The sequence below is a fragment of the Cetorhinus maximus genome, unplaced genomic scaffold (genome assembly GCF_964194155.1).
Source record: "Cetorhinus maximus unplaced genomic scaffold, sCetMax3.hap1.1 HAP1_SCAFFOLD_2275, whole genome shotgun sequence".
NCBI classification, from domain to species: Eukaryota; Metazoa; Chordata; class Chondrichthyes; order Lamniformes; family Cetorhinidae; genus Cetorhinus; species Cetorhinus maximus.
The window spans coordinates 17,501-27,500 of NW_027598214.1; positions in this window are offsets into that span (position 1 = coordinate 17,501).

Consider the following 10,000-nt stretch of genomic DNA (forward strand, 5'->3'; position numbering starts at 1 on the left):
TCCAGGGGCTAAGTACATGTGGGTAAATGGTTAACCAGTTAGCAGGCAGGGCAGCCGGCCGGTAATTACAGCCGCCCGCCCGCTAATAAGGGTGCAGTTAGGTGCAGAACAGCCCATCAGCTTCCAGGGGCTAAGGACATGTGGGTAAATGGTGAACCAGTTAGCAGGCAGGGCAGCCGGCCGGCCGGTAATTAGAGCCGGCCGCCTGTCCGCCCGCTAATAAGGGTGCAGTTAGGTGCAGACCAGCCCAGCGGCTCCAGGGGCTAAGTACATGTGGGTAAATGATGAACCAGTTAGCAGGCAGGGCAGCCGGCCGGTAATTACAGCCGCCCGCCCGCTAATAAGGGTGCAGTTAGGTGCAGAACAGCCCATCAGTTTCCAGGGGCTAAGTACATGTGGGTAAATGGTTAACCAGTTAGCAGGCAGAGCAGCCGGCCGGCAATTAGAGCCGCCCGCCCGCTAATCAGGGTGCAGTTAGGTGCAGAACAGCCCATCAGTTTCCAGGGGCTAAGTACATGTGGGTAAATGGTTAACCAGTTAGCAGGCAGAGCAGCCGGCCGGCAATTAGAGCCGCCCGCCCGCGAATCAGGGTGCAGTTAGGTGCAGAACAGCCCATCAGTTTCCAGGGGCTAAGTACATGTGGGTAAATGGTGAACCAGTTAGCAGGCAGAGCAGCCGGCCGGCAATTAGAGCCGCCCGCCCGCTAATCAAGGTGCAGTTAGGTGCAGAACAGCCCATCAGTTTCCAGGGGCTAAGTACATGTGGGTAAATGGTGAACCAGTTAGCAGGCAGAGCAGCCGGCCGGCAATTAGAGCCGCCCGCCCGCTAATCAAGGTGCAGTTAGGTGCAGAACAGCCCATCAGCTCCAGGGGCTAAGTACATGTGGGTCAATGGTTAACCAGTTAGCAGGCAGAGCAGCCGGCCGGTAATTAGAGCCGCCCGCCCGCCCGCTAATAAGGGTGCAGTTTGGTGCAGAACAGCCCATCAGCTTCCAGGGGCTAAGGACATGTGGGTAAATGGTGAACCAGTTAGCAGGCAGGGCAGCCGGCCGGCCGGTAATTAGAGCCGGCCGCCTGTCCGCCCGCTAATAAGGGTGCAGTATGGTGCAGAACAGCCCATCAGTTTCAAGGGGCTAAGTACATGTGGGTAAATGGTTAACCAGTTAGCAGGCAGGGCAGCCGGCCGGCCGGTAATTAGAGCCGTCCGCCTGTCCGCCCGCTAATAAGGGTGCAGTTAGGTGCAGAACAGCCCCTCTGTTTCCAGGGGCTAAGTACATGTGGGTCAATGGTTAACCAGTTAGCAGGCAATGCAGCCGGCCGGCAATTACAGCCGCCCGCCCGCTAATCAGGGTGCAGTTAGGTGCAGAACAGCCCATCAGCTTCCAGGGGCTAAGGACATGTGGGTAAATGGTTAACCAGTCAGCAGGCAGAGCAGCCGGCCGGCAATTAGAGCCGCCCGCCCGCTAATCAGGGTGCAGAAAGGTGCAGAACAGCCCATCATTTTCCAGGGGCTAAGTACATGTGGGTAAATGGTTAACCAGTTAGCAGGCAGGGCAGCCGGCCGGCCGGTAATTAGAGCCGCCCGCCCGGTGATAAGGGTGCAGTTAGGTGCCGGCCAGCCCAGCAGCTCCAGGGGCTATGTACATGTGGGTAAATGGTGAACCAGTTAGCAGGCAGGGCAGCCGGCCGGCCGGTAATTAGAGCCGCCCGCCCGGTGATAAGGGTGCAGTTAGGTGCCGGCCAGCCCAGCAGCTCCAGGGGCTAAGTACATGCGGGTAAATGGTTAACCAGTTAGCAGGCAGGGCAGCCGGCCGGCAATTAGAGCCGCCCGCCCGCTAATCAGGGTGCAGTTCGGTGCAGAACAGCCCATCAGCTCCAGGGGCTAAGTACATGTGGGTAAATGGTTAACCAGTTAGCAGGCAGGGCAGCCGGCCGGTAATTAGAGCCGACCTCCCGGCCATTACGGGTGCAGTTAGGTGCCGACCAGCCCAGCAGCTCCAGGGGCTAAGTACATGTGGGTAAATGATTAACCAGTTAGCAGGCAGGGCAGCCGGCCGGTAATTAGAGCCGACCTCCCGGCCATAGGGCTGCAGTTAGGTGCCGACCAGCCCAGCAGCTCCAGGGGCTAAGTACATGTGGGTAAATGATGAACCAGTTAGCAGGCAGGGCAGCCGGCCGCTAATTACAGCCGCCCGCCCGCTAGTAAGGGTGCAGTTAGGTGCAGGACAGCCCATCAGTTTCCAGGGGCTAAGTACATGTGGGTAAATGGTTAACCAGTTAGCAAGGCAGGGCAGCCGGCCGGCCGGTAATTAGAGCCGGCCGCCTGTCCGCCCGCTAGTAAGGGTGCAGTTAGGTGCAGAACAGCCCATCAGTTTCCAGGGGCTAAGTACATGTGGGTAAAAGGTTAACCAGTTAGCAGGCAGGGCAGCCGGCCGGTAATTACAGCCGCCCGCCCGCTAATAAGGGTGCAGTTAGGTGCAGAACAGCCCATCAGTTTCCAGGGGCTAAGTACATGTGGGTAAATGGTTAACCAGTTAGCAAGGCAGGGCAGCTGGCCGGCCGGTAATTAGAGCCGGCCGCCTGTCCGCCCGCCAGTAAGGGTGCAGTGAGTTGCAGAACAGCCCATCAGTTTCCAGGGGCTAAGTACATGTGGGTAAATGGTTAACCAGTTAGCAGGCAGCGCAGCCGGCCGGGAATTACAGCCGGCCGCCTGTCCGCCCGCTAATAAGGGTGCAGTTAGGTGCAGGACAGCCCATCAGTTTCCAGGGGCTAAGTACATGTGGGTCAATGGTGAACCAGTTAGCAGGCAGAGCAGCCGGCCGGCAATTAGAGCCGCCCGCCCGCTAATCAGGGTGCAGTTAGGTGCAGGACAGCCCATCAGTTTCCAGGGGCTAAGTACATGTGGGTAAATGGTTAACCAGTTAGCAGGCAGGGCAGCCGGCCGGCCGGTAATTAGAGCCGGCCGCCTGTCCGCCCACTAATAAGGGTGCAGTTAGGTGCAGAACAGCCCATCAGTTTCCAGGGGCTAAGTACATGTGGGTAAATGGTTAACCAGCTAGCAAGGCAGGGCAGCCGGCCGGCCGGTAATTAGAGCCGGCCGCCTGTCCGCCCGCTAATAAGGGTGCAGTTAGGTGCAGGACAGCCCATCAGTTTCCAGGGGCTAAGTACATGTGGGTAAATGGTTAACCAGTTAGCAGGCAGGGCAGCCGGCCGGTAATTACAGCCGCCCGCCCGCTAATAAGGGTGCAGTTAGGTGCAGAACAGCCCATCAGCTTCCAGGGGCTAAGGACATGTGGGTAAATGGTGAACCAGTTAGCAGGCAGGGCAGCCGGCCGGCCGGTAATTAGAGCCGGCCGCCTGTCCGCCCGCTAATAAGGGTGCAGTTAGGTGCAGAACAGCCCATCAGTTTCCAGGGGCTAAGTACATGTGGGTAAATGGTTAACCAGTTAGCAGGCAGGGCAGCCGGCCGGCCGGTAATTAGAGCCGGCCGCCTGTCCGCCCGCTAATAAGGGTGCAGTTAGGTGCAGAACAGCCCCTCTGTTTCCAGGGGCTAAGTACATGTGGGTCAATGGTTAACCAGTTAGCAGGCAGAGCAGCCGGCCGGCAATTAAAGCCGCCCGCCCGCTAATCAGGGTGCAGTTAGGTGCAGAACAGCCCATCAGTATCCAGGGGCTAAGTACATGTGGGTAAAGGGTTTACCAGTTAGCAGGCAGGGCAGCCGGCCGGCCGGCAATTAGTGCCGACCTCCCGGCAACAAGGGTGCAGTTAGGTCGCCGACCAGCCCAGCAGCTCCAGGGGCTAAGTATATGTGAGTAAATGGTTGACCAGTTAAGCAGGCATGGCAGCCGGCCGGTAAGCGGAGCGTCCCGCCCCGTAATACGGGTGCAGTTAGCTGCAGAACACACCGGCAGGTCCAGGGACGAAGTAGTGGACGGGGAAACGGTTAACCAGTTAACAGGCAGGGCAGCCGTACGGGCAGTAGAGCCGCCCGCCCCGTAATACGGGTGCAGTTCGCGGCAGACCAGCCCCGCAGCTCAAAAGTCTAAGTGGAGAACGGGGAACCGGTTGACCGGTGAGCCGAAGCATGCCAGCAGGCAGGGAAGGTGCAAAAAGGGCCGATAAGACCGAACCGGCACGAGTAACAGGCTGCCGGGGGCGGGTTCCCAGCAAACCAGGTGAGGGGGCGTGGCCGGAGGCCGCGCAGGAGAGCCGCCCGCCCGTGAGTACGGTTAGAGGCAGCAGCGGGCTTCCCCAGCAGGGCAGAAGCCGAAGTGCAGGGAGCGAAATGGTTAACCAGCGAGCAGGCAGCATTCCGGCAGGGCTGGAGGGCGAAAAACGGCGTAAAATAACGGACCGGCAGGAGGAAATGGCTGCCGGGGGGCGGACCCAGAGCCCCCACGTGAGGGGGCGGTTCGGGTGGCAGAGCCGCGCATGCGCGGTTGGAAAACGCGTCACGTCGGAGCAGGGTGAAATCATTAACCAGTCGGCCGCTTCGGCGTCGGCTGGCCGGGCCGAGGAGGGTCGGACCGGGGAAAGGTTCCCGGTTTCGTGTCCGTCGGGTGGTCCCGAGTGCGGCAGGAAAAAATCCGGAATCCTGGGAGCCTTTTTTAAAAAAGAACCGGTCCGGGATGGGGTCGGATTTGGAAGCGTTTGCGGGGCCTAGGTGCCTCTTCGTCGGCATGACTACCGGACGGTCACCCGCCGATCGGCATTTGCGATTTGTTGGCTGGGGAGGTTGGCGGGGTACCTGCAGAATAGTAGGAGGTGGCAAATCGAGAATCGGTCGACATCGCCAAGTGCCTTCTCGAGCCTCCAGGTCTGCAGGGACCGACCCAGGCTGCCCCCAAACCGACCGCGAGGCCGTGCCGGGCGGCCATTTTTGGCCATTTTCGGCATTTTTCGCGTCTTTCGGTAGGTCACGGAAAGCGGCGGCCTGAAGCCCGGGCGTGCCCGGGGAAGGCTCCCCTTCGCCCGCGGGACCGGATTTGCCCCGGAAACGTCCCGAAGCCGGCCGGGAAGGCGGTTTCGAGGGCGAAGCACCTCCGATTGCCTTCGCAAGGCCGGGGAAAGTGGCCCCTGGGCCCGGGAGAGCAAAATCCGTGCGAGGACGGAAGCCCATGAGGTCAGATCCGAGGCTCTTACCCGGCGCCCGGTGGGGGTATTCCCGCAAAGAGCAGCGAGTGCGCCCGGCGACGGGTCAAGTTGCAATTTCTGGCATGCCACTCCTGGAGCTGGTTCATGAGTTCCCCTCGGAAGTCCCGATGAGGAAAGGGCAAAATGGCGTTTTGCGGGCTTTGGGGCCTCTTCGTCGGTAGGACTACCGCCCGACCTTACGGTTGGAATTGTCGGCAGGGGAGGTTGGCGGGGTACCTGCAGAATAGTAGGAGGTGGCAAATCGAGAATCGGTCGACATCGCCAAAAACCTTCTCGAGCCTCCAGGTCTGCAGGGACCGACCCAGGCTGCCGCCAAACCGACCGACAGGCCCTGCCGGCGGCCATTTTTGGCCATTTTCGGCATTTTTCGCCTCTTTCGGCCGGGATGGAAAAGCGGCGGCCTGAAGCCCGGGCCTGCCCGGGGAGGCCTCCTAATCGCCCGGGGGACCGGATTTGCCCCGGTGAGAGCCCCGGAAACGTCCCGAAGCCGGCCGGGAAGGCGGCCAAGGACGAAGCACCTCGGATTGCATTGGCAGGCCGTGCAAAGTGGCCTCCGGGCCCGCGAGACAATGCAGGGTGCCCTCGGTGTGCCCCTGAGAAATGGTTAACCAAACGAAGGACAGTGCGCCTCGGATTGCATTGGCAGGCCATGCAAAGGGGCCCCCGGGCCCGCGAGACGTTACAGATTGCCCTCGGTGAGCCCCTGAGAAATGGTTAACCAATTGGACTTAGTCTCTGGCGGAGAGACAAAGTGTTTTCACGAGAAATGGTTAACCAATTGGACTTCGTCTCTGGCAGAGAGGCAAAGTGTTTTCACGAGAAATGGTTAACCAATGAGGACAATGGACCTCGGGTTGCATTGGCAGGCCGGGCAAAGTGGCTCTTGGGCCCGCGAGAGCAAAATCCGTGCACAGACGGAAGTCCATGAGGTCAGATCCGAGGCCTTTACCCGGCACCCGGTGGGGGTATTCCCGCAGAGAGTAGCGAATCTGCCCGGCGACGGGTCAAGTTGCATTTTCTGGCATGCCACTCCTGGAGCTGGTTAATGAGTTCCCCTCGGAAGTCCCGATGAGGAAAGGGCAAAATGGCGTTTTGCGGGCTTTGGGGCCTCCTGGACGGTAGGACTACCGCCCGACCTTACGGTTGGAATTGTTGGCAGGGGAGGTTGGCGGGGTACCTGCAGAATAGTAGGAGGTGGCAAATCGAGAATCGGTCGACATCGCCAAAAACCTTCTCGAGCCTCCAGGTCTGCAGGGACCGACCCAGGCTGCCGCCAAACCGACCGACAGGCCCTGCCGGCGGCCATTTTTGGCCATTTTCGGCATTTTTCGCCTCTTTCGGCCGGGATGGAAAAGCGGCGGCCTGAAGCCCGGGCCTGCCCGGGGAGGCCTCCTAATCGCCCGGGGGACCGGATTTGCCCCGGTGAGAGCCCCCGAAACGTCCCGAAGCCGGCCGGGAAGGCGGCCAAGGGCGAAGCACCTCGGATTGCATTGGCAGGCCGTGCAAAGTGGCCTCCGGGCCCGCGAGACAGTGCAGGGTGCCCTCGGTGTGCCCCTGAGAAATGGTTAACCAAACGAAGGACAGTGCGCCTCGGATTGCATTGGCAGGCCGTGCAAAGGGGCCCCCGGGCCCGCGAGACGTTACAGATTGCCCTCGGTGTGCCACTGAGAAATGGTTAACCAATTGGACTTAGTCTCTGGCAGAGAGGCAAAGTGTTTTCACGAGAAATGGTTAACCAATTGGACTTAGTCTCTGGCAGAGAGGCAAAGTGTTTTCAAGAGAAATGGTTAACCAATTGGACTTAGTCTCTGGCAGAGAGGCAAAGTGTTTTCCAGAGAAATGGTTAACCAATTGGACTTAGTCTCTGGCGGAGAGACAAAGTGTTTTCAAGAGAAATGGTGAACCAATTGGACTTAGTCTCTGGCAGAGAGGCAAAGTGTTCTCACGAGAAATGGTTAACCAATTGGACTTAGTCTCTGGCAGAGAGGCAAAGTGTTTTCCTGAGAAATGGTTAACCAATTGGACTTAGTCTCTGGCAGAGAGGCAAAGTGTTTTCCAGAGAAATGGTTAACCAATTGGACTTAGTCTCTGGCGGAGAGACAAAGTGTTTTCACGAGAAATGGTTAACCAATTGGACTTAGTCTCTGGCGGAGAGACAAAGTGTTTTCAAGAGAAATGGTTAACCAAATGGACTTAGTCTCTGGCAGAGAGGCAAAGTGTTTTCAAGAGAAATGGTTAACCAATTGGACTTGGTCTCTGAACGGCAGGCAAATTGTGGCCTTGAGAAATGATTAACCAATTGGACTTAGTCTCTGGCGGAGAGACAAAGTGTTTTCACGAGAAATGGTTAACCAATTGGACTTAGTCTCTGGCAGAGAGGCAAAGTGTTTTCCTGAGAAATGGTTAACCAATTGGACTTAGTCTCTGGCAGAGAGGCAAAGTGTTTTCCAGAGAAATGGTTAACCAATTGGACTTAGTCTCTGGCGGAGAGACAAAGTGTTTTCAAGAGAAATGGTGAACCAATTGGACTTAGTCTCTGGCAGAGAGGCAAAGTGTTCTCACGAGAAATGGTTAACCAATTGGACTTAGTCTCTGGCAGAGAGGCAAAGTGTTTTCCTGAGAAATGGTTAACCAATTGGACTTAGTCTCTGGCAGAGAGGCAAAGTGTTTTCCAGAGAAATGGTTAACCAATTGGACTTAGTCTCTGGCGGAGAGACAAAGTGTTTTCACGAGAAATGGTTAACCAATTGGACTTAGTCTCTGGCGGAGAGACAAAGTGTTTTCAAGAGAAATGGTTAACCAAATGGACTTCGTCTCTGGCAGAGAGGCAAAGTGTTTTCCAGAGAAATGGTTAACCAATTGGACTTAGTCTCTGGCGGAGAGACAAAGTGTTTTCACGAGAAATGGTTAACCAATTGGACTTCGTCTCTGGCAGAGAGGCAAAGTGTTTTCAAGAGAAATGGTTAACCAATTGGACTTAGTCTCTGGCAGAGAGGCAAAGTGATTTCAAGAGAAATGGTTAACCAATTGGACTTGGTCTCTGAACGGCAGGCAAATTGTGGCCTTGAGAAATGATTAACCAATTGGACTTAGTCTCTGGCGGAGAGACAAAGTGTTTTCACGAGAAATGGTTAACCAATTGGACTTAGTCTCTGGCAGAGAGGCAAAGTGTTTTCCTGAGAAATGGTTAACCAATTGGACTTAGTCTCTGGCAGAGAGGCAGAGTGTTTTCACGAGAAATGGATAACCAATTGGACTTAGTCTCTGGCAGAGAGGCAAAGTGTTTTCAAGAGAAATGGTTAACCAATTGGACTTTGTCTCTGGCAGAGAGGCAAAGCGTTTTCCTGAGAAATGGTTAACCAATTGGACTTAGTCTCTGGCGGAGAGGCAAAGTGTTTTCAAGAGAAATGGTTAACCAATTGGACTTGGTCTCTGAACGGCAGGCAAATTGCGGCCATGAGAAATGGTTAACCAATTGGACTTAAGTCTCTGGCAGAGAGGCAAAGTGTTTTCCTGAGAAATGGTTAACCAATTGGACTTAGTCTCTGGTGGAGAGGCAAAGTGTTTCCCGTTGTAATGGTTGGCCAATGCACTTCGGATTGCGTTGGTAGGCCGTGGAAAGTGGCTCTTGGGCCCGCGAGAGCAAAATCCGTGCGCAGACGGAAGTCCATGAGGTCAGATCCGAGGCCTTTACCCGGCACCCGGTGGGGGTATTCCCGCAGAGAGTAGCGGGTGTGCCCGGCGACGGGTCAAGTTGCAATTTCTGGCATACCACTCCTGGAGCTCGTTAATGAGTTCCCCTCGGAAGTCCCGATGAGAAAATGGCAAAATGGCGTTTTGCGGGCTTTGGGGCCTCCTGGACGGTAGGCCTACCGCCCGACCTTACGGTTGCAATTGTTGGCAGGGGAGGTTGGCGGGGTACCCGGAGATTTTCGGGGACACGATTTTCAGAACATTTTCAGACAACGGTCACACTTTAAAAATGCCCAGAAAAGTGCGACTTTGAGGGTGGTAAGCGTTTTCAAATAGAATACCTTTCAAAGAGCTCTCGGAAGTCCTATATGAGGATTTAAGATGAATTTGTGCGGGCTTTCCGAACTCCGTTGTCGGTCTGAAATATCGGCCAGGGTCCAGACCGGTGGTAACCCTGGTTTAATAAACTTGGCCTGTGGCGAAAAGAACAGACAAAATGACAAAGTGTCAAATATATATATATATATATATATATATACATGTGTATTTATGAACAAAAAAAATCACAAAGTGTCACCTGGCGGTGTACTTGATGATGAAAAATAAAAATACAAAGTCTGTTCACAGGCACCTTTGGGGCGGGGGTGCCTGAGTCCCCTTGGGTTGCACACTAGAGTGTTTGACATGGACAGAGTCAACACTGTGTGCGTGCCCAGAACCCTTTTGAACGCAGGCGACGCACGCCGGTCGGCATTTCCTCTCCGTGCGAGCGCCAACAGGTTGCTTCCGTTGTTTTACAAATAAGAAAATTGTATTTATGAGCAGCAAAAAAAAAAATCACAAAGTTTCACCTGGCGGTGTACTTGATGATGAAAAATAAAAATACAAAGCCTGTTCACAGGCACCTAGGGGGCGGGCGGGGTGCCTGAGTCCCCTTGGGTTGCACACTGCAGTGTTTGACATGGGCAGAGTCAACACCGTGTGCGTGCCCAGAACCGTTTTGAACGCAGGCGACGCACGCCAGTCGGCATTTCCTAGCCGTGCGAGCGCCAGCAGGTTGCTTCGGTTGTTGCAAAAATAAGAAAATTGCACCGCTGCGGACCACCCCTCCACCCGCGGTTGAACCAGTACCCGAGCGAGGCCACGCTGGCTCC